We start from the raw sequence: 21860 nt of genomic DNA, 5'->3' as shown, positions 1-21860 counted from the left end.
CGCAAGAACATCCTTCCTCAGATAAGGAGACCAAAACTGCACACTATTCCAGATGTGGTCTCACCAAGGCCTTGTATAATTTCAGCAAGACATCCCTGCTCCTGTACTTGAATCCTCTCGCTATGAAGGCCAACATACCATTTGCCGCCTTTACCGCCTGCTGCACCTCCATGCTTACCTTCAGCGACTGGTGTATGAGGACATCCAGGTCTCGTTGCATATTCCCCTCTCTCAATTTATAGCCATTCAGATAATCTGCCTTCCTGTTTTTGCTACCAAAATGGATAACCTCACATTTATCCACATGCATTTGCCCACTCAATCAGCTTGTCCAAATCACACTGAAGCATCTCTGTATCCTCCTCACAGCTCACCCTCCCACCCAGCTTTGTGTCATCTGCAAATTTGGAGATATTACATTTAGTTCCCTCATCTAAATCATTAATATATATTGTGAATAGCTGGGGTCCCAGCACCGATCCCTGTAATACCCTACCAGCCACTGCCTGCATTCGGAAAAAGACCCGTTTATTCCTGCTCTTTGTTTCCTGTCTGCCTAATTTTAATATTTGTCTCCATGGAAGCGGTTATTTTATAAAAATTCAGTAATAATAATACTTTATTTTTACATCAACCTCTGCTGCCTTGAATCACAGTATCTTTCCTGATATCATGGTTGTATCGACTAATTCTTTTGGATTATGTACATTTTCCTCACAATTTCCTTGCTACATTGATTCGCATCATGTCCTATAAAACTGAGAGGAGGAAAATCGTTAAATTCTAACTGGGAAATCTAGAAACTGGCAACTGCCGCCAGCCTCAAACAAAGCACGAGCACACCACACCTAAGTACTGTGATTGTTATGGATTGTAATATATGTTCAGTGCTCCGTAGTATTCTTTTCTGAACTGTGATAACTGAATAAAAGTGTATATACTTGTATATGGCTTTTGTTTTGATAATTTGTGTACAGTAAATTTAATATTTGTCTCCATGGAGGTGGTTATTTTATAAAAATTCAGTAATAATACTTTATTTTTACATCAACCTCTGCTGCCATGGTTCACACTACATCTTAATAAACTGTTTGAAAGGAGAAATAATATGTTGCCATTTGGCTAGTTTTGGGGGTGGGGTTGGTGGGAAAAGTCTCCAACCTGGCATCTCTGCAACCAGCTGATGTACCACCATAAACAGTTAGACAGCGAGACAATGGGAGAGGATGGCACTACAATTGACATAAATTCAAGTGTGAGATAAATCTTTATTTGTAGATTTAGAGTGGAATATGATGATTGAATGTGGTTTTGCAATCATCATACCCAAGAAGAAATCGAGGCTGCTGCTGCTTAGCCTATCAACAGCATGGTATAGCTTGCTGGTTATTGGTAAATAATTTTCATGTTTTAAGATAACAGTTGTCCCTCCAACATGCATGGATTTCAATCACTTGAAAATATTACTCGCATATAAATCAACTTCCTACTTTATTGCTTAAAAATTTGGTAAAAAAACTTGACTTTTATACAAGCATATGCAGTCATTTTTTGCTTCGTTTTTGGTCAATATTATGTCTGCAGTACCTAACAAATGTTGGTACTGAAAATAAAGGTCAGAAATTGAGATTAACTGCAAGTTATTGAAAAATTTTCCAGATAACTAACAAGAAATTTGATGTTAAGTCTAAGCGCTGGATATATTTGTTTATTTTTAATCCTCTTACTGCATTCTTTCCACAGCTGATTTAGTTACCATTGTTCAAGCATATTTATCTTGTAGTTTTATGTATTTGTCACTCTCTGGTCTGGATCTGCTACTGCTTATAAAAAGGTAAAGAGCTTGCATTTGCATGTTGGCCCTCAATAAATATTCATGCCAGAAAAGGGAGAAGGATGATTTTTATTTCTTGAAGTATCCATTACAGTTCTGACTTTATGTACACAGTGCCATGAGGCAGTTATGGAAATACAGTTTTGGTTATGTGCAAATGTACACTCTGAATTTGTTTTATTTGTTGCACAACCAGTTACAGAACTCCTTTAGGACCTCAAAATATACCAAAGAAGCACTTTTATTTTTTAGCCACTGCTGTAATGAACCTGTCTGGAAGCAGCATGGCATTAAGTTGAAGAGTAAAATCAAATTGTATCATACCACCCAGCTGTATGGTGCAGAATCCTGGATCTCCTATAGGTGCCACATCAAAGTGCTAGAATGCTTCCACCAATGACACTTGAGGCCCATCATGAGAATTTGATGGGACAAAATCACACATGATGAGGTCCTTCATCATACTGGGCTCAACAATATGGAGACCATCCTCCAGAAAATTCAACTTGGATCAGCAGACTGTGTCGCCTGTGTGGATGACAACAGAATCCCCAAGAAGACCTTCTATGCGGAACTGTGTAAGGGCAAGTAGCATCAAGGTGGGCAGTACAAATGATACAAGCGCAGTCTACAAAAGAGCCTTACAAACTTGTGCGTTCCCACTCACCTCTCTTGGGGAAAACACACATCTGACTGGCCCGTGTGCAATCAAGTACTGAAATTTGGTTCAGCGTGTTTTAAGGGCCATTTGTGCCAAACTTGTGACATCCTGAGTGCCTGGAAGAAGGTTAGAGATGGTGTAGCTGCAGAAGTTTCCCCAAACAATGACAACATGAACTGTCATTTCTGTGGACGTCCATGCTGATCTTGCATTGGACTCTTCAGCATGAGTGGACCTACAGAACACTATGAAATCATTGGCAGCTAGGACATAGTTGAATAATGTAGAGCCCATCACTAGGACTACAATGAAAGGAAGCACACCAGCATGTTTGTGCACAATTAGATCCATGAGGAACAGTGAGAGTAATGGCTCGATAATGCATTTTGTGGCATTGATTGAGGGATAATTATTGACCAGGATGGGTAAATGTTGGCAGGAACTCTGGGGAATATTCCTCTGCTGTTCTTGATATAGTGCCAGGGTACCTTTTATTTCCACTTGGGAGGACAGCTGGAACCTTGTTTTAATACCTAACCCAGAAGACAGAGGCAGTAGATTAGGACAAGTGAGAGGCCTACTACTGAGTCAAGAATGGCAGTTAGCATAGGAGGGCTGATTGTGTTGCACTATATTAAATCATATAGTGAAAGCTGCTCTAGGGTTGGGACTTAAAACCACAGCATTAACCACATTTAAGGAAACTTCTGCTTTTTCGGTCAATTCTTGATGCTATTTTTCTAAATAGTTTGTATTGTTCATCTTATGCTGCAACTTTCAGGACTGTACCAAACAGCAGATTAGTTTATTAAAGGCCAAAATAAATTTCTTAAAGCCCATTCACAATGACAGCCTAAGATCAAATATTTTATTAGTAATTTTGAATAAAATTCCTTCTGGTTGTACACATTGAAAGAAAATAAAATAAGTTTTTATACAATATTGTGTCTCAAATCTGGCTGTCCAAAAACTGGAGTTGTCCGAAAACCGGATATTTTTAGAATGTGCCCTGCATCAATTCTAATTGAGTAAAATTTAAAGAAAACTTAACTGGACAATTTGGCTAGGTGCTGCATTGGCTCAGGGTGGTGCCTGACTAGTTATGCCCTTTGCCACTTGTGTGCCAGTCTGTTCCCATACTCCGAATCACCCCTGACCCCACTCTACCAGGCTGGACCTGAAACATCCAAACCAAAATCTGGCAAGATCCGAAATCTGGCATGCCCTCAGTCCCGAGGTTGTTGGTTTTGAGACACTGTCCTTATATTAATATTTGGGATATGGGCATTGCTAGCAATGACAGCATTTATCGCCCATCCCTAGTTTCCCTTGAAGATGGTGTTAGCTACCTTGAAGCACTGCAGTGTGTGTGGTGAAAGTACTCCATCATAGGTAGGTACAGAATTCCAAGATTTTGACCCAGTGATGTTGAAGGAAAGAGGGTACAAAAAGAGGCTACATATGCAAGTTAGGATGGTGGGTGACTTAGAGATAGTGTTCCTGTGCACCTGCTGCCCTTTTTATTCTCCCTGGTGGAGGTCCTGGGTTTGGCACAAGTTATCAATGAAGCCTTGGAAGTTGCAGTAGTGCAATTCTGTGGATAACACACACTGTATCACAATGCAGCAGTGCTGAATGGATTGCAGATGAAGCAGACTGCTTTTTCCTGGATAGTGTTGAACTTCTGGAGAGGTGATGCTGTGGCCATCCAGGCGAGCATTTCTTCACACTTCTGTCTTGTGTAGTGTAGATGCTGGAGAGTCAGGCTCAGCTGCTTGCCACATGACATCGAACCTCTAACCTGCTCTAGTGGCCACAGCATTTAAGTGGCTGGAACAGTTGAGGCTCCAGGTAGTGACAATCTCCAGGATATTGACTGGTGGATTTGGTGATGGTAATACCATTGAATATCAAGGGGAGATGATTGGACACTCTTGTAGCTGGACATTGTTTGGGATTTGTGTGATACAGATGTTACTTGCCACTTATCTGCTCAAGTTTGGATGTTGTTGAGATCTTGCTGCATGCGGGCATGAACAGTTTCATTATCTGAGAAAAGTACTTTCCACCCTCCCCTTGCATATCTCATTTTTTTGTGATATTGTAGTTTTACATTTGTTAATGATCATTGATCATTTACTTGCTGTCCTTCTGAAAACATGTTTTGTCATGGTAAAAAATACGGTACCAGAATGGGGCTGAATCCCTATAGATAGAATCATAGAACCCGAGAAATTTACAGCATGGACATTTGGCACATTGTGTCTTTGTTGGCTGGCTAGTAGCCATCCAGCCATTCCCGTTTTCCAGCTCTTGGTCCCTAGACTTATAGTTTATGGTACGTCAAGTGTATATGCATGTACTTGTTAAATGTTATGAGGGTTTCTGCCTCTCCCACCCTTTCGGGCAGTGATTTCCAGATCCCCACCATCCTGAGGATGAAAAGCCTTTCCCTCCAAATGTCCCATCTCTTGGCATAAACCTATACCCCTCATGGTTATAGAACCCTCAATCATGGGGAGCTAGGGACTTCCTATCCATTATATAGACCCCTCATAATTTTATCTGCTTCAGTTAGGTCTCCCCTCAGCCTCTTCAGTTTCAAAGAAACCAATCCTAGCTTATCCAATCTTTGCTCATAACTAAAATTTTGCAGACCAGCCAACATCCTTGCAAATCTCCTCTGTATCCTCTCTAGTGCAGTTGTGTCTCTCTATAAGGCAGCAACCAGAACTGCAAAAAGTATTTGTAGGGAGATAGTGGTGTAGCGATAATGTCACTGGACTAGTAATCCAGAGGCCTAGGCTAATGCTATGAGAACACCTGGTTCAAATCCCACCATGGCAGCTGGTGGAATTTAAATTCAATTAATAAATTTGGAATTGAAAGCTAATCTCATTGAAGGTGACCATGAACATATTATAAAAACCCATCTGGTTTTCTGATGTCCTTTAAGGGATGGAAATCTACCATCCTTATCTGGTTTGGCTTCAGACTCTCAGCAATTTGATTGACTCTGATCTGCCTTTTGAAATGGCCTAGCAAGCCACTCAGTTCAAGGGCAATTTGGGATGGGCAACAAATGCTGGCCTTGTCAGCAATGCCCACGCCTCGCTTGAATGAATAAAGAGAAAAATAAGTTGTGGCCTAACTAATGCTTTTATAGATCTCAAGCCTAACCTCCTAGTTCTTATATTCTGCGCTATTCTATCATAGTCATATTTGCACAATTCATGTCGTAGTTTCTAATCATATATAAAAGCTTGAATTCTACGTTCAGCCCAGCAGCTTCTTGATGACTGTCTTCCTTTAATTCTGAAACTGGCCAAGAGCCACGCTCAAGTAGCTTTGTGTGGTTAGTGACAGCTAACTTTTATTTGGTCCTGATAGTTTTTTGGGAGAAGTAAATGACCTGCAAATTTGGTACCAGGCACACAAAGCAGTTCTCAGCTGATAGTAAATTATTGATTCTATTGTCTCTTTACGAATGACATCTAAAATTGAAAATGGAGCTGGTATTCACTGAGTGTCCAGAACCTGTAGGTGATATCAGATGATCAGTTGATTGGTGAGTGAGGGGGTCAGCAGGGCTAGGTCTTTGTATAGCTCTTGGATTAAAAATTAAAATCAAGCATGCATCAGATTTACTTTCTAGTAAAGGAAAATGAGTGTATTGATTTGTGTTTTACTGTGGCGCTGTTCAAATTATGAAGCTTGAAAGTACTTGTAAAATGTTGCTTTTACATACTATTTGCAACTTCTCTGTCCAGTGTGTATCATCGTTAGGTAAGCATCAACTTCATAAGCATTTGCCCAATTCCAATTTTTTTTCCCCCCTCATCCCCTCGTCTCCTGAAAATTGTGTTTCATGGGAAATCATTCTGTAGGCAGCAGTGGCTTTTTACTAACACACACAAGTGGCTGTTTATGTCCAACCCTGAAAAATGAATGTTGGCACGCGATTTGACCACAACAGTGCCTGATCCCATCATTGGCTGATCTTTATGTATTCACTTTTACAGCAGAAATAACTGGATAGCAATCAGGAATGGGATGTTTTACTCTCCTAAATGCAATGTCCACCTGAGTCTAGGAACATTTGAGACTGTGCAAACTCTCCTGGTCTTCTTAGACAGCCCCTCAGGCCTGAGGATGACTTGCTTCTGTTCCAGTTTGATTGGTTCTGAGATAGCTGATAAATCCCATGCACAATCTGCAGACTCTGCCACATAGGGCGTAGGTGGTGCTTGAAGGGTCAGTGAGATGAGGTGTTTGGAGATTTGTGCACTCTCTCCAAAGCCTCGGCTTCATCTCGTCTTGTTCCCGATGAAGGGTCTCTGTTTGGTGTCCTCCTGAATGAACGTTCTCCATTTTGCTTCTCACAAACCAGGGATTCTTATCAGTTGGCAAGGATTTGGTGTCTTCATGGATGCTTTGAAGGCATTCCTAAAGCGTTTCTGTTGTCTTTCTGGACTCATCTGCTGCGACTGAGTGTGGACTATTTTCCATATCTTGGGAGCCTCCTCATGATGAAGGTAGACATAGATGACCAAGTTCATCATTGCTTTCAATGTGCCAGGTCAGCATTCGGCTTACTGAGGAAGAATATTTGAGGACCAGGATCTGAAACCTGGGACTAAGGCCTGGTTTACCAGGCAGCAGTTATCCCTGCACTCCTCTCTGCTTCAGAGACTTGGACAACCTGCAGCAAGCATCTCAAAGCACTGGAGAAATACCATGCAGGAGGCCGAAATCAACTTTCTAATGGGTGTATAAACTTTGGAAATTAAGTTCTCCAAACTTTAAAGGTGAGTCGTGTCCACAAGGCACAAGTCAGGAGTGTGATGGAATACTCCCCACTTGCCTGGATGAGTGCAGCTCCAACAACACAAGAAGCTTGACACCGTCCAGGACAAAGCAGCCTGCTTGATTGGCACCACATCCACAAACATTCACTCCCTCCACCACCAATATACAGTGGCAGCAGTGTGTACCACCTACAAGATGCACTGCAAGAATTCACCAAGGCTCCTTCGACAGCACCTTTCAAACCCACAAAACTACCATCTAGAAGGACAAGGGCAGCAGATAGATAGGAACACCACCACCTGGAACTTCCCCTCCAAGTCAATCACCATCCTGACTTGGAAATGTATCGCCATTCCTTCACTGTTGCTGGGTCAAAATCCTGGAACTCCCTTCCTAACAGCACCGTGGGTGTACCTACACCCCATGGACTGCAGCGGTTCGAGAAGGCAGCTCACCACCACCTTTTCAAGGGCAACTAGGGATGGGGCAAAAAATGCTGGCCCTGCCAGTGAAGCCCACATTCTGTGAATAAATAATTAAAAAAGTAAGTGTCTTTTTGGGCAGGAGAAGTTAATGCTTTGCTTCTTTGGGCTGAGTTAAAGGGGCACCTTGTGAATCATGAGTCAACTGGATGGAGAACCAGACTCAGCTGAGTTCTCCTCCCGATGGTCCAACATGGCTCCATGACTTGGCTCGCGTTCCCATCAAGGTTGGGAGCTGCACTACATTGTGAGCTGATTGGCATCTCATGTTGTCTGAGGCAGGGTCCTAGGGAGGGAGGAGCCGGTACCTCTAAGGGTCATTGATAGGTGATGTCCTGAATCAGAGTCTCCAGTCTCCCGGGCATGTGCTCATCGCTGCCAAGGGTCTGGGTGTTACATCTATGATGGCAAAGCAAGAGTCTCTTGATTGTGTTTAGCGGGTGAAGGAGGGAGGTTCAGTAGTGTCTGAAGGAGGGTTTGTGGGTGTGGCTCTCATTTACCCCGGTCAGTGCACAACGTCTCCATGTACATGGAGGTACAAACGGAACAAAAACTCAGCTGTGGCCGTCCAGGATGTCCTTCACCATGATGAGGGTGGGGAAGGTCAAGGTAGACCAATGCCAGGTACAGGGTTTAGCATGGACTGAAAGGTCACGGATGGAGGGGAAGCTTCAAAGAATACACTGACTTGATGGATCACTGCCATTTGTTCACAGATAGCCCAAGGCATACGTGAAGTAGACTCCACGCAACCCTGCCCTTCACTGGCTATGGTCTAACTGAGGAGGAACCAGCACAGGGTGGCCCAGGGCCAGGAGGAGCAATGGCCAGAGCAGGAAGGGGTAGAGCCTCAAGCGCAGGATGCTAGCAGCCAGTAACCAATGCAATGGTGACCACTGACCCAAAATCATATATATCATGGGTACTGCAGCTACCTGCAGATGAGTGAGAAGCAATTTCAGAGTATCTTTAAGATGTCTCGGACTGTGGTTAAACACAAATGCCAGCTGCTCCATGAAGACCTGTGTCAGCAAGGAGAGGGAGGCAATCCCATGCCAGTGGCATTAAAGGTGACTATGGCCCTAAGTTACTTTACCAGTGACTCCTTCCAGCACCATATCCCATTCAGTCACCCACTAGTGCATCCAGGAGGTCACAGAATACCTTCTTCAGGAGAGCACATGATTTTGTCAGATGCTGCTGGGATCCCAAGAGCCAGGCAGCTAGAGCATTGGGTTTTGTAGCAATTGCAGGATTCCTGCAAGATATGCTCATTGAATTCCCACTCAGAAATATACAGAAATGACTTAAAAACTGGCTCTGCCATGCAGAAAAAGAGGGCAAGCAGAAGAAATGAAACTCTCCCATCATGGGATAACCCCCCAGTTCCTGAATTAAACGTAGGTAAATGACACTGCTGATGGAAGGTGAGGTGAATGCCATGATGGTGCTTCCTCTGAGGATTCTGAGCCATCATCCCTTGAAGTGGAGCTGGGGGCAGGCTGCCTCCTCATCTGCTTGGCCTGCTTGCTGGTACTTGAGCAGAGAAAGATTCAGCTCCCTTATCCAAACAATGTCTCTCTCACTTAGCGCATCTGTCATCTGCGGATTGGCAGCATCCTTACTGGCATACTCTGAAAGTCCTGTCCTGCTTTCGCCGTTTGTACAGTCCCAGTCTTCCCCAGCTAGTACTGCAGCCTCCTCCTTGTATGGGGTGAGGATCTGAGTATCCAGCAGTCTGCTGCTGGTCTGGGCCTGATCCCTCATGTGAGCTTTTGTCCTGCAGGCAGACAGAAGGATTGATTGTCATCCCAATGGGTGCATGATCAGTTTAGGGGCTCCTGAGCCCACCCCAGTAAGTGATTAATAGGTATGATGTCCTGCAACTGAGACCATGAAGTGGTTGCCACACATTCAGTGCACATGTCCCTTCTGCTGCTGAGTCCTGCAACCCAAACTCCTGTCTGACATTTCTTACACTTAGACTGCCTGATGCCCTTGTGGCTGTAGCTTCACAGTGAGCAGATGGTGCCACTTACCCTGGCGAAGTGGAGCAGATCAAGCATTCTTTTTTGGCAGTGAAGCCAAATTCTTTTGTGGGCCCCATGGGTGTTGGCCTCTGCTGTGATCTCTGCCTGAGCTGCCATGGACAGCCGGGAGGGCCTCCTGCTGCCATCCATGAGAAACGGTACCTCCCACCTTTCCTGGACGAGAATCTGTAAGGAGATATCGCTGAGTTGTGGGGCTACACGTTGTGTGCTCTGTGACATTCTGGTATCTGCAGTAGATCTCCCCCTCTGAAAGTACAGCCAGACTAACACTCTGATAAAAACAAAAAACTGCGGATGCTGGAAATCCAAAACAAAAAATAAAAAATAGCTGGAAAAACTCAGCAGGTCTGGCAGCATCGGTGGAGAAGAGTACAGTTGACGTTTCAAGTCCTCATGACCCTTCAACAGAACACTCCTGGCTTGGTGAGTGAATGGCTGTCCAAGTACCCTTTAAATATGGTTCCCAGACCTTTATCCCCTGAGGTAAAGGCGAGAATGGTGACTTCCTGCCTGGCCTTGCTGCAAGATTTGCCAAGCTCCTTGAGCATGGATATGTAATAAGCTGGCCAATGCAAGCTCATGTTCTGTCCTCTTTTTTTGGATTTGTTGCCATTTGTGCTTTACTATGGAGTATTGAATTTATAGGTGTGAATACAGCTTCAAACAAAATCCTGTGTTCAAATTACAGGGCTGCGTATCATTTGGGCCTTGTCTAATATTCCAAAAGGGCATCATATTTGCATGTTGATGAGGTGTCCATTGTCTTGAATGCAAAATATTGTGAGATTGAAACCAAATCAGTTTGTTACTGAAATTATGTCTGGCCTCTTGATTCACTTTCTTTTAAAAAGAAATAGGGGGGCACCCGTGTGCCTGATGCAGCTGACAGCTTTTAACTATGCTAATGCTTTGGGAGACAATGCCTTACGTAACTGGATTATGACTGATAATCTCATACCTTGTATTTGCACAATGTTTATGGCTCTGGGAAAACACTGTGTACTTTGATGACAAGGTGGTAAAGTCTAATTCACGTTATCTGCCTAGAAGGAACAGTACACTTACACTTAGTAATCCACTGGAAGAGTCCATTTGCTACAGGGTGATGACTTCAAGTTACTTGTATTTTTAAAAGTTGTGTTCTTTGAGGGTTGGAATTTACAACACTTTCTTGTTCTAGACAAAAAAATATTAATCTTCAATCTTTAGAAACTGTATTGGAGATTATTTCTATTTTGGACGAAGCAGCAGTTAGGCTTTCCCCCTCCTCCTCCAGTACTAATCAAATTACCACATTGATGTGTTTCAAGTTCTTGTCGAGCAAGGTTGAGCCTCAACCGTACACCACCAAAAGTAACTGGTAAGAACCCTCAGTGGAGTATGAACAGTATTTCATGACTTGATTCAGTTTAAGAGATCTCATCCCAAAGTTGTTATGCTTTAATTTGAACATGTTGCATAGCATGAAAGGTATCACTCTAATTGGTGCTTCATTTTTTCACGTGAAACTAGGAAATGTGATTCAGAAGCAAGTCTGGGGAGACAGCAGTGGAAAATGTGTTCCTTTTACATTCAAAGGATGTGGTTCTTGAGTTACTTGGTGTTTTGAATATACTGTTGTTGTCATGTATTAAGGGCACAATCTTCATAAAATCAAAATGTTATGGAATATTTGCTGCTGGGCTTGCGTTATGTTTCACTGAAGGTACAATTTAAAAAATCTGAATATAGTACCTTACATTGACTGTGAATTAAATCAATTTCTCTTTCTATAAGCAGAACGTAGGTTGGGTTGGGTTGGTAGTTGTGGCCGTAGTGTCCCAAGCTTGCCTCCATGCAACATTTGCACTTTAAGTGAGGCCTAGAATGATTCATCGATAAGCTGCCTTGCTTGTCATATTGCCTGATTGTGTCTGTTCTGTTAAAGCAAAAATATGAAAGCAGCAAAAACTGGTTAAGTATGCCATGTACAAACATGCTTTACATGGTGTCTTCAGGTCACGGTAGAGTGGGGGTAGGAATTAAGGGAACATTGAAGCAATTAATATTGTGAAAAGGTGATGATGTAGCTATAAAGGCAAATTGTACTTGTATCTTGTGATAGCATTAAACCAAGCTGAGATCAAGGCTGATTTTGTCAACCTAAATTACATGACATTTTACACTAGTGCTGGCTCTTGATAATTCTGATTCATAACAGAATCTCCATGTTTATGTCAACCTGTGTTACCTATGCATTGCACCTGCTGCATTTTTTGTTAGTTAAATAGGAGCAAAAAAATGCTAATTCATTTTGTGTCTGTGCAGATACAGCTTCTGGCTTGTGCAGTATTTGTTCAGATACACAAGGGTTTCCTCCCATGAAAAAGAGAATTAGACACAAGTTAGATAGCTTCACTCAGTCTGCTCCCATTGATTCAAAATGTTGAGCCTGAGCTGCCACTTTAACCAGATGTAAGAGAGAGAAAAATGACAAAAGATTCAAGTAATCCCATTGACCTATGCATGCTCAGACATATGGGATATAATTAATATTGGTACAAAAATTTGCTTGAAGAATGCAGGATTAACTACAGATGAGTACTTGGGACACATGACACTACTGTGATTGTGCCTCCCTGGTTTAGTTTGTGATCTGGAGAGCTACTGTGTAATAAATTCTTTCAATTCACATATGGGACACCTGGTTGAACTGGAGATCCCTCTTGAGGCTTGATGTTTTCTACTGCAGCTTTAAAAATGTATATTTCATCTATAATTTGCTGAGGGTGCCAGTCAGTGTCTGGTTTACAGGCAGATCCAAAGTTCTGCTGCCTGTAATGTTCATCTGTCATCCACTCTGCTCACTGACCAGCAGTGGCTCTGGGTCCAGAAATGTCGCAATTTTAAAATTGTCATGCTTGTGTTCTAATCCTTCCTTGGCCTCTCCCCTTCATATTTTTGTGACCTTCTCAGGCCCTGCAACCCTCTGAGACCTCCCTGCTTCCTCAATTCTGGCACTTGCACATTCCCTATTTCCATTGCTCCACCATTGGCAGCCGTACCTTTAGCCACCTAGGCCTGGAACTCTGGAATTGCCTCCCTTAAAACCTTTCTAAGCCACTCTGTAAAACCTACCTTTTTGACTAAGTGTTCAACAAGCTGCATATCTTAATCTCTGACTTGTCATGTTTTGTCAAATTATACCCCTGTGTAGTGTCTTGGGATATTTTACTATGTTCTTCATTATATTTTTCAATGCTTGGTATTGTGATGTAGTTTTGAATAATTCTCCTCCAGTAAGAGACAGATTTTTATGTTCTAATAAGATGACAGAGTTATGCACTGAAAATACTTCCCTATAAAGTTATTAGTTTTGTAAACCTACCTGGAGTAGATGGTTATGTTCAGACCATAAGGTGTAGGAGCAGAAGTAGGCCATTCGGCACAGGTCAATGAGATCATGGTTGACCTGATAATCCTCAATTCCGCTTTCCTGCCTTTTCCCCCTACCCTTCGATTCCCTTACTGATTAAGAATCTGCCTATCTCAGCCTTGAATATACCTAACGACCCAGCCTCTGCAGCCCTCTGTGGTAAAGAATTCCACAGATTGACTACTCTCTGGGAGAAGAAATGCCTCCTCATCTCTGTTTTAAATGGGCGCCCCTTTACTCTGAGATTATGCCCTCTGGTCCGAGACTCTCCCACAAGGGGAAACCACCTCTCAGCATCTACCCTGTCAAGCCCCCTAAGAATCTTATATGCTTCAATATGGTCGCCTCTCATTCTTCTAAACTCCAAAGAGTACAGGCCCAACCTACTCAACCTCCCCTTATATTAAAATCCCTCCATCCCCAGGATCAACCTGGTGAACCTTCCCTGGACTGCCTCAAATGCCAGTATATCTCCCCTTAGGTAAGGGGACCAAAACTGTTCACAGTATTAGGTGTGGCCTAACTAGTGCCTTGTATAGTTTTAGCAAGACTTCTCTGTTTTTATACTCCATTCCCTTTGAAATAAAGGCCAACATTCCATTTGCCTTCCCTGTTACCTGCTGAACTTGTATGCTAGCTTTTTGGGATTCATGCATGAGGATCCCCAAATTCCTCTGTGCTGCAGCTTTCTTCAGCCTTTCTCCATTTAAGTAATATTCAGCTCCTCTATTCTTTCTGCCAAAGTGCACAACCTCACATTTTCCCACATTTTATTCCATCTGCCATGTTTTTGCCCACTCACTTAACCTGCCTATATCCCCCTGTAGACTCTGTGTCATCCTCACCACTTGCCTTCCCATCTATTTTTGTGTCATCTGCAAACTTGCCGATAGTATATTCATTTCTCTTATCCAAGTCATTAATATATATTGTAAATAATTGTGGCTGCAGCACTGATCCCTGTGGCACTCCGCTAGTTACAGGTTGCCGCCCTGAAAATGCCGCCTCACCCCCCCCCCACCCCATATCCCAACTCCGTCTCCTATTAGTTAGCCAATTGTCTATCCATGCTAATATACTACCCTCAACACCATGAGCTCTTATCTTATTTAGTAGCCTTATGTCTGGTACCTAAGCCTACTTATGCCCCCTCCAGAACCTTCCCCCGCTGTATTTAGTTCAAAGCCCTCTCTACAGCTCTAGTTATTCGATTCACCAGGTAATGGTTCAAGTGAAGCCCATCCCACTGGAACAACTCACTTCTACCCCAGTACTGGTGCCAGTGCCCCATGAACTGAAACCTGTTCCTCCCGCACCAATCTTTGAGCCACGCATTTAACTCCTTAATTTTATTTACCCTAAGCCAGTTTGCCCGTGGTTCAAGTAGTAATCCTGAGTTTATTACCTTGAAGGTTCTGCATTTTAGTTTAGCTCCGAACTGTTCAAATTCTTTCAGCAGAGGCTCCTTTTTGGTACTATCAACGTTGTTGGTACCAACATGGATGACGACAACTGGATCCCTCCCCTCCCACTCCAAGTTCCTCTCCAGCCCTGAGGAGATGTCCTTAACCCTGGCACTGGGCAGGTAACACAGCCTTCGGGACTCACGCTCATGGCTACAGAGAACAGTATCTATCCCCCTAATTCTACTGTCCCCTACCACTACTACGTTCCTGTTTCCTCCCACCACTTGAATGGGCCCTTTTTCCACCGTGCTGTGGTCAGTTCGCTCATCCTCCTTGCAGTCCCCACTCTCGTCCACATAGTTTGCAAGGATCTCATAATTGTTGGCCGATTGCAGGGGCCGAATTCCCGAATGCTACCCTGGGTCCCCATACCTGCATCACCCACAGTCACACCCTACTGTCCCTGATCACAGACTAAATTTGAATTATCTAACCTGTGGGGTGTGACAGCCTCCTGGAGCAAAGTGTCCAGGTTACTTTCCCCCTCCCCAATGTGGCGTAATGTCTGCAGCTCAGACTCCAGCTCCTTTTAACTTGGATCTGAAGTTCCCCGAGCTGCAAATACTTACTGCAGATGTGTTTGTTCTGGATCACCTTGGTGTACAGCAACTCCCACATTTTGCAGCAGCAACATATCACCTGCCCTGCCATTGCTATCTTATTTTATTTAATTAATTAATTAATTAATTACTCTAATATCCCTGCTTTTTACACTTTGTTGAAATTAATTATTTACACCCAGTATTGATCTTAAACATAACAAGCTGTTTTTACAAAAGAGAAAATAAAGACTAGAGATCTAAACATTAACTATAGACCTTAATTTTAATATAAAGACTAGAAATACTCACCAATCAGCTGCTTTCCGCACTCTTTTTAAACAAAGTCCAAATGCCTACCTGCTCTCTGTTTTAAATAAAGACCATGCTCACCCATTCTTTAGTTAAAATTGTTTAATTTGGGTTTGTGTTAATTGGTTTCACTAGTTTTTCACTGCAAACGCACCATCACTACTTTTCACATGATTGTGAATTTCTTATTACACTTCGATTCCTCCTTTAGATCCAAAGTAGGTCAAAGCAATTTCAACATTTTACAGAAGAAGTTGTGAGTCCCAGATGTCTGGCAATTTTCTAAATTTATAATACGTAAATGTGAAAGGGTTGTAACCCAGTCGAATCTACTTTATAATTTTTAATTATAAATTTATGAACAATGTCTTTGGGAATCCAGAATTTAGGTTTTTAGAACACTGAAGTGGTAAAGGTATTCATTCTCAGTTGAGGTATCCTGCCTGCCTGAAGTCTTTGCTTGCTCAGTTAGACCAACCCAGCATATTTCTGTTGAACTGGACAGCAGGATTATGTCAAGTTCAAAATTGCTTTGTTTCTTTTGTTGCAGGCTGGGATATTAGCTTGATTTTTGTTGCAAATTTTAAAAGGATGATATTGTGAGAAAATTGGATTCACCATATTGATTGACTTTATTTATATAACATTTCACTGGATCTGAACAACAGCATGGTACATATTTAGTTACCAACATACGAATTAGAAGCAGAAGTAGGCCAGTCGGCCCCTAGAGCTCACTCAGCCATTTTATAACATCATGGCTGATCTGATTGTGGCCCTCGTGGCCTTAATTTTATTTCCCTATCTGTTTCCACCACCAAACCCCTCCTCTTTCAATCCCCGAACCCTTGATCAAAAATCTAACTTGGCCTTGAATAAATTCAATAACCCTGCTTCCGCTACTCTCTGGGGAAGAGAATTCCACAGACTAATGACGGTCTGAGAGAAAAAAATTCTCCTCCCCTCTGTCTTAAATGGGAGACCTCTTGTTTTTAAGCTGTGCCCCCCACCTAGTTCTAGTTCCCATATCCTTTCAGCATCCACCCTGTCAAGGCCCCTCAGGATCTTGCATGTTTCAATAAGATCGCCTCTCGTTCTTCTAAACTCCAAGTGGAGACAGGCCCAACTTGTCCAATCTATCGTCACAAGATAACCACCCTATCCCAGAAATGAGTTACGTAAACCTTCTCTGAACTACTTCTAATGCAGCTATGTCCTTTCTTAAATAAGGAGATGAAAACTGTATACAGTACTTTAGATGTGGTCTCACCACATGTTAGGGTTGTTATTTGTCCCTGTTCAAAATCCCATTTGGCAGACTGACTAAGAGGATTCACAAAAAGTAGGGTCAGAAATAAAATCCGATTTGATTTTGCTTTTGTTAAGTAGGTGTCCATGTGTGGAAACAGGTCGCTGAGCTTAAGTCTTGAATCCAAAAGGAAAGTGCTTTTTAAGGCGAATTTTACAGTGGGAACTTGCCAATTTATAAGAAAGCATATATGAGTATGCCACAGTCGTAAACAGAGTCTCTGGAGCAAAATGTATGTGCTAACAACAGTGTTTTTGTTGACCAGCAATTCGCGTTTATATAGAATCTTACCTGTAATGAAATAACCCAGGTACTCCACAGGGGGACTATAGTGGGCACCCTGCGGAAAATTGGAATAGTTATGGGAGTTAATTACAGACATGGGCAAATAGGTAGGCTTTAATATTTTTGACTGTGAGGACTTGAGGTAGCAAGGTAGAGAGGTGTTGGAAGGGAAAGTAAGTTAGTACATCACTGACCATCAAGGAGATGGCCATTACAGAGATATGGTTGCAAGGTCCAAGACTGAGATCTGAATAGTTATGGGTATTTGACATTTCAGAAGGACAGGAGGAAAAGGAAAAGAGGTGGATAGCTCTGTTAAAATAGGATATTCTCAGTACAATAGTGAAATGATCTTGGTTTGAAGGATCAAAATGTAGAATCAGTTTGGGTAGAGATAAATAGCAAAGCAAAGAAGTAACTGGTGGGAGTGATATGTAAGGCCTCTAACAGTAGCTACACTATAAGAAGGAGTTAACATCAAGAAATAATCGTAGGTGACTTTAATCTTCACATCGATTGGACAAATCAAATTGGCAAAGGTAGCCTAGAGGTTGAGTTCATAGTGTGTTTGATATAATATCTTGGAACAATATGTTCTTGAACCTACCAGGTAATTTTTTTTTCATTATTCATTCATGGGATGTGGGCTTCGCTGGCTGGGCTAGCATTTATTGCCCATCCCTAGTTGCCCTTAAGAAGACGATGGTGAGCTGCCTTTTTGAACTGCTGCAGTCCATGCGATGTAGGTACACCCACAATGCTGTTAGTGTCTATGTATTTTGTCTTTTTTTCCCCAATGCCTGGCTCTGGATGCCTCGAAGTGACTGGTTAACACCTTATAAATTAAAACAGCCTAAAATTCTCTGGCCTGCTCACTACTCATTGCCAGTCTGAAGGGCGAAAGGCCTCAGTCAGAATTGCTAATAGCTGCCCACAGGAAGCAGGACAATTTCTAAAATCTCCACACCCAAGAGCCTGCTGTATGTGTAATTAGGGGAAAAAAACAAACCTTCAAAATCACCTGATAGCAACACAATGACCATGAAACAAAAAGCATAACCCCCTCCTTTCGTACAGAAAGTAAAGAACATTCAAGTACTGTCAGAATGGGTGATGATGGAGGGGAAAGCTCCAGTGCTGCAGCTGCCGCAGTCAAAGTCAAAATTGACCGAACTATGTACATCTGAAACTGAACTTGATACAGTGTCAGTTCGGTATCCCTGTGCAGATGTGTGGACAGAGGAAATGTAGAGAGAAAGAGACATATCCTTGGTTAGACTATAAGAATGAAAAACTTGGGTGTTAAGTGCGTGCAAATATTGGTAGCTTATCACTTTTCATGTCCAAAGGACTGAGACTTGATGTTTGTACTAAGTGACACAAATGGATCCAGCTGGAGTGCACGTTTAAAATTTCTCTCAAATAAAATTGTAGAACACAAACTGTCGAAAGCTCGCATCACTGCACAACATGTTGCTGAAAAAGCAGAAGACGACACTCTTGGAAAAATTTGTGACAGCCTGAACACATCATTTAAAAGTGACTTGTACAGTTTTCTGCTCTGCGTACCACTTGGCTCAAAACAACAGACTTTACTCTGATCACTTTGGCTTGCTGGAACTTCAAAGTGCAAATGGTGTTGACACAAGAATAGGGTTGCATTCCTGTTACAGTGCTGCAGAAATTATTGACCACAAAGCTACCCAGATGAGGATGAAAAATTTGTCAGCATATCAGAGTACTCGAGGGTAAAATTTATATTCTTATTGATGAATCTACAACCCTAAGTACCAAAACCACTCTAGTAGTTTACCTGAGATGTGAAAGTGATAAGGATGATCCACACTTAATATTTTTAGATCTGATTGCACTTCGAGATCAAAAAGCTCACACAACAATTATCTTCTTGAATGTTCCTTCCTTCACTGTTGCTGGATCAAAATCCTGGAACTCCCTCTCTAACAGGTAGGGTATATCTATAGCACAGTGGCTGCAGCGTTTCAAGAAGGCAGCTCACCAGCACCATCTCAATTAGGGATGGGCAATAAATGCTGGCCTAGCCAGCGAAGTCCACACTCCATGAATGGATAAAAAAAATGTCTTGTGAAACAACATGGTTTTGATGACTCCTACATGAAGCAGCATCTTGTAGCGTTTGCTAATGATGGAGCGAGTGTTATGCTGGGCACCAAATCAGGTGTTGCTCACAGACTTGGGGAGCAATACACAGATATTATTATTTGGCCATTGCCTGAACTATAGATTAGAACTTACAGGGGGCAATTCGATGATGGAAGTTAGTGGGATGAACCATTTCCATTCCTTTATGGACAAATTGTATTCTGAGAGGTGATCTGTTATAAACAATTGGAGGCAACTGGCAGAATGTGCTGTTGAATTAGAGCAAAGATTTTCCAAAATAGGCCACATTTTCGGCACCAGATTGGTAGCAAGTTTGTTCCGAACAGTGTTGGCTGTGTGCTGCATCTATGAAGCATTATGCACTGATTTTGAACTGGCAATGAAAGATGAAACAAGGTCTGCCCCTGACAGGAAAACCCATGAGGATCTGTTAAAGAGAATTTCCTCAAAATAAATTCTGTTGGACTTAGCTCTGACATATGACACATTACACGAATTCGGAATGCCCTAAGTGTTTGTAGAAATGCAGTGATTCACAATAGACAACAATTGTGTATGCACAGACTGATCCTTTGTAGCATATGCCTTTTGCGTGGACTGAAAGAGTGAACTGGAATAAAAACACTTAAAAACACAAAATTGCAGTCACACAGGGAAAGTTCAGAACAGTCAGGTTAGGGAACAACAGTGAGATTATCAGCAGTTTCTTACCAGACCTGTTAATAACTTACAAAATTGAATGTTCACAGCCCAATCCAGTTGTGCATCTCTGATCAACTGCGCGTTCTTGACAAAGATTGTTGGCTGGCTGAAATGCAACCAGATTATAGAGAATTGGCAATAGCTTTTCTCTGCAAGAAGTTTAAATTGTCATCTACATTTATAATCGATTCATTCAGAGATTATGTGGAGGAAGCTGGACAACACATTCCCTAGGATTTATGACCATTGCTAATTTGGATGCAAGTAATTCCAAGAAGCACTGCAGAATTTGAGCAAGATTCAATCAAATTAACTTAATTATAACACCAACACGCTCATGAATTCTCATAAGCCGGGTACCAGCACTCTTGTTCGTCAGACTACATAGACTCCATCCCCCCTTCAATCCATTGGGATCCAAGACCATATGTCACAACCTGGCTGCGATGTCACCAACAGACAGAGGACTCTAGGACAAGACCAGCCTCTCCCTCTAGCACGAGTGTGGAACCTGACCTGTGGTGGAAATTATTGTGCAGTGTTGGTTGCAGAAATTTAGGAAGCATCATGGTATCAAGTTTTCGAAAGTGTGTGGCGATAAAGCATCTGCAGACCATGATGCCGCTGGAAAACCTATTGAGTTTGCCAAGCTAATTTCAGATGAAAACCTTTCGCCTGAACAAAGTTACAATGCTACGAAACGAGTCTGTTCTACTGGTACATCCCGAGGAATAGGCTGAGGAGAGTGCACCAACTGGAGTTAAGGAGGCTAAGGATATGCTGAGTGTCCTTGGTTTTGCCAACATGGCTGGCACACACAAATATAAATTGGCTATAATTGGGACAAGCCAATGTCCCAGGAGCTGCAAGGGTATTCGGACATTATCAGTTCACTATAATGCTAGGAAGAGCGCCCAGGTAACCAGGAACATGTTTTCTGATTGCTTTCATAACTACTTTGTATCAGAGGCACATGCACATTGTCAGGTAGGTGGGCTTGAAGAAAATTGTAAAATCATGTTGCTTCTGGGCAACTGTTAAGCACACCCCCTGCCAAACTTTTGGTGAGGAACAATGTTTTCGCTGTTTACTCCACTCCCGCCGCAGTGATACATCTTACTTTTGAAGCCATTTTATTGACTTTAGACTATAGCCAGCCTCGGCTTAGGCTATTGTAATGTAAGTAGGCCTAGTCCTATATGTGGTATCTGAAAACTAAAATTACCTGAAATCTGAAACACGATAGGCCCCAAGGATTTTGGATAATGGATACTTGATGGGAATTCTAGCTACGCTAAAAACTAATGATTCAAAATATCTCATAGTTTAAAATAAAACGCCTATCCCTTATTGGCATTAATATTTTTCACTTAAAAAGCAGTTTACTGACTTTTTGGGGACTCGGATGATTAGTACATATGACAGCAACGTGATTGTAGATTTTTAAATGTTCTAGCCAACACATTTTCTTAGAGCTCCTGCATCTCAAATTTCCCACTACATTACTGAATATAGGTTAAGTGAGTGGACAAAAATGTGGCAAATGGTATATAATGTAGGAGAATGTGAGGTTGTCCACTATGACAGGAGAATAGAAATGCTGTGTATTATTTAACTAGACAGAGACTACAGAGTGCTGCAGTAAAAAGGGATCTAGGTGTCCTCGCAGGTGAATCTCGAAACATAAACATGCAGGTACAGCAAGTAATTAGGAAGGCAAATGAAATGTTGGCTTTTATTGCAAGGGGGATGGAATAAGAAAGTCAAGGTTAATGGGGGAAGGCAGGAAAATGGAGTTAAGGCCACAGTCAGACCTTATTGAATGGAGGAGCAGGCTTGAGGAACCAAATGGC

General features: G+C 42.3%; 1 protein-coding gene across 3 annotated transcripts in view; it reads left to right on the top strand.

Moving 5' to 3' along the window:
• Positions 1-11150: 11150 nt before the first annotated feature.
• The window catches only part of LOC121270915 (serine-rich coiled-coil domain-containing protein 2-like), a 569579-nt gene continuing 558869 nt past the window's right edge, over positions 11151-21860 (top strand). For all 3 annotated transcript variants that reach the window (XM_041176518.1, XM_041176517.1, XM_041176519.1), the window contains exon 1: positions 11151-11197. The gene's annotated coding sequence lies outside the window, so the exon portion shown is untranslated. The remainder of the gene's footprint in view (positions 11198-21860) is intronic.

This window comes from Carcharodon carcharias, chromosome 28 (genome assembly GCF_017639515.1).
Source record: "Carcharodon carcharias isolate sCarCar2 chromosome 28, sCarCar2.pri, whole genome shotgun sequence".
In the NCBI taxonomy this organism is placed as follows: domain Eukaryota; kingdom Metazoa; phylum Chordata; class Chondrichthyes; order Lamniformes; family Lamnidae; genus Carcharodon; species Carcharodon carcharias.
Note: the sequence above shows the minus strand (reverse complement) of the source record. Positions and strands in the feature narration are given on the sequence as shown.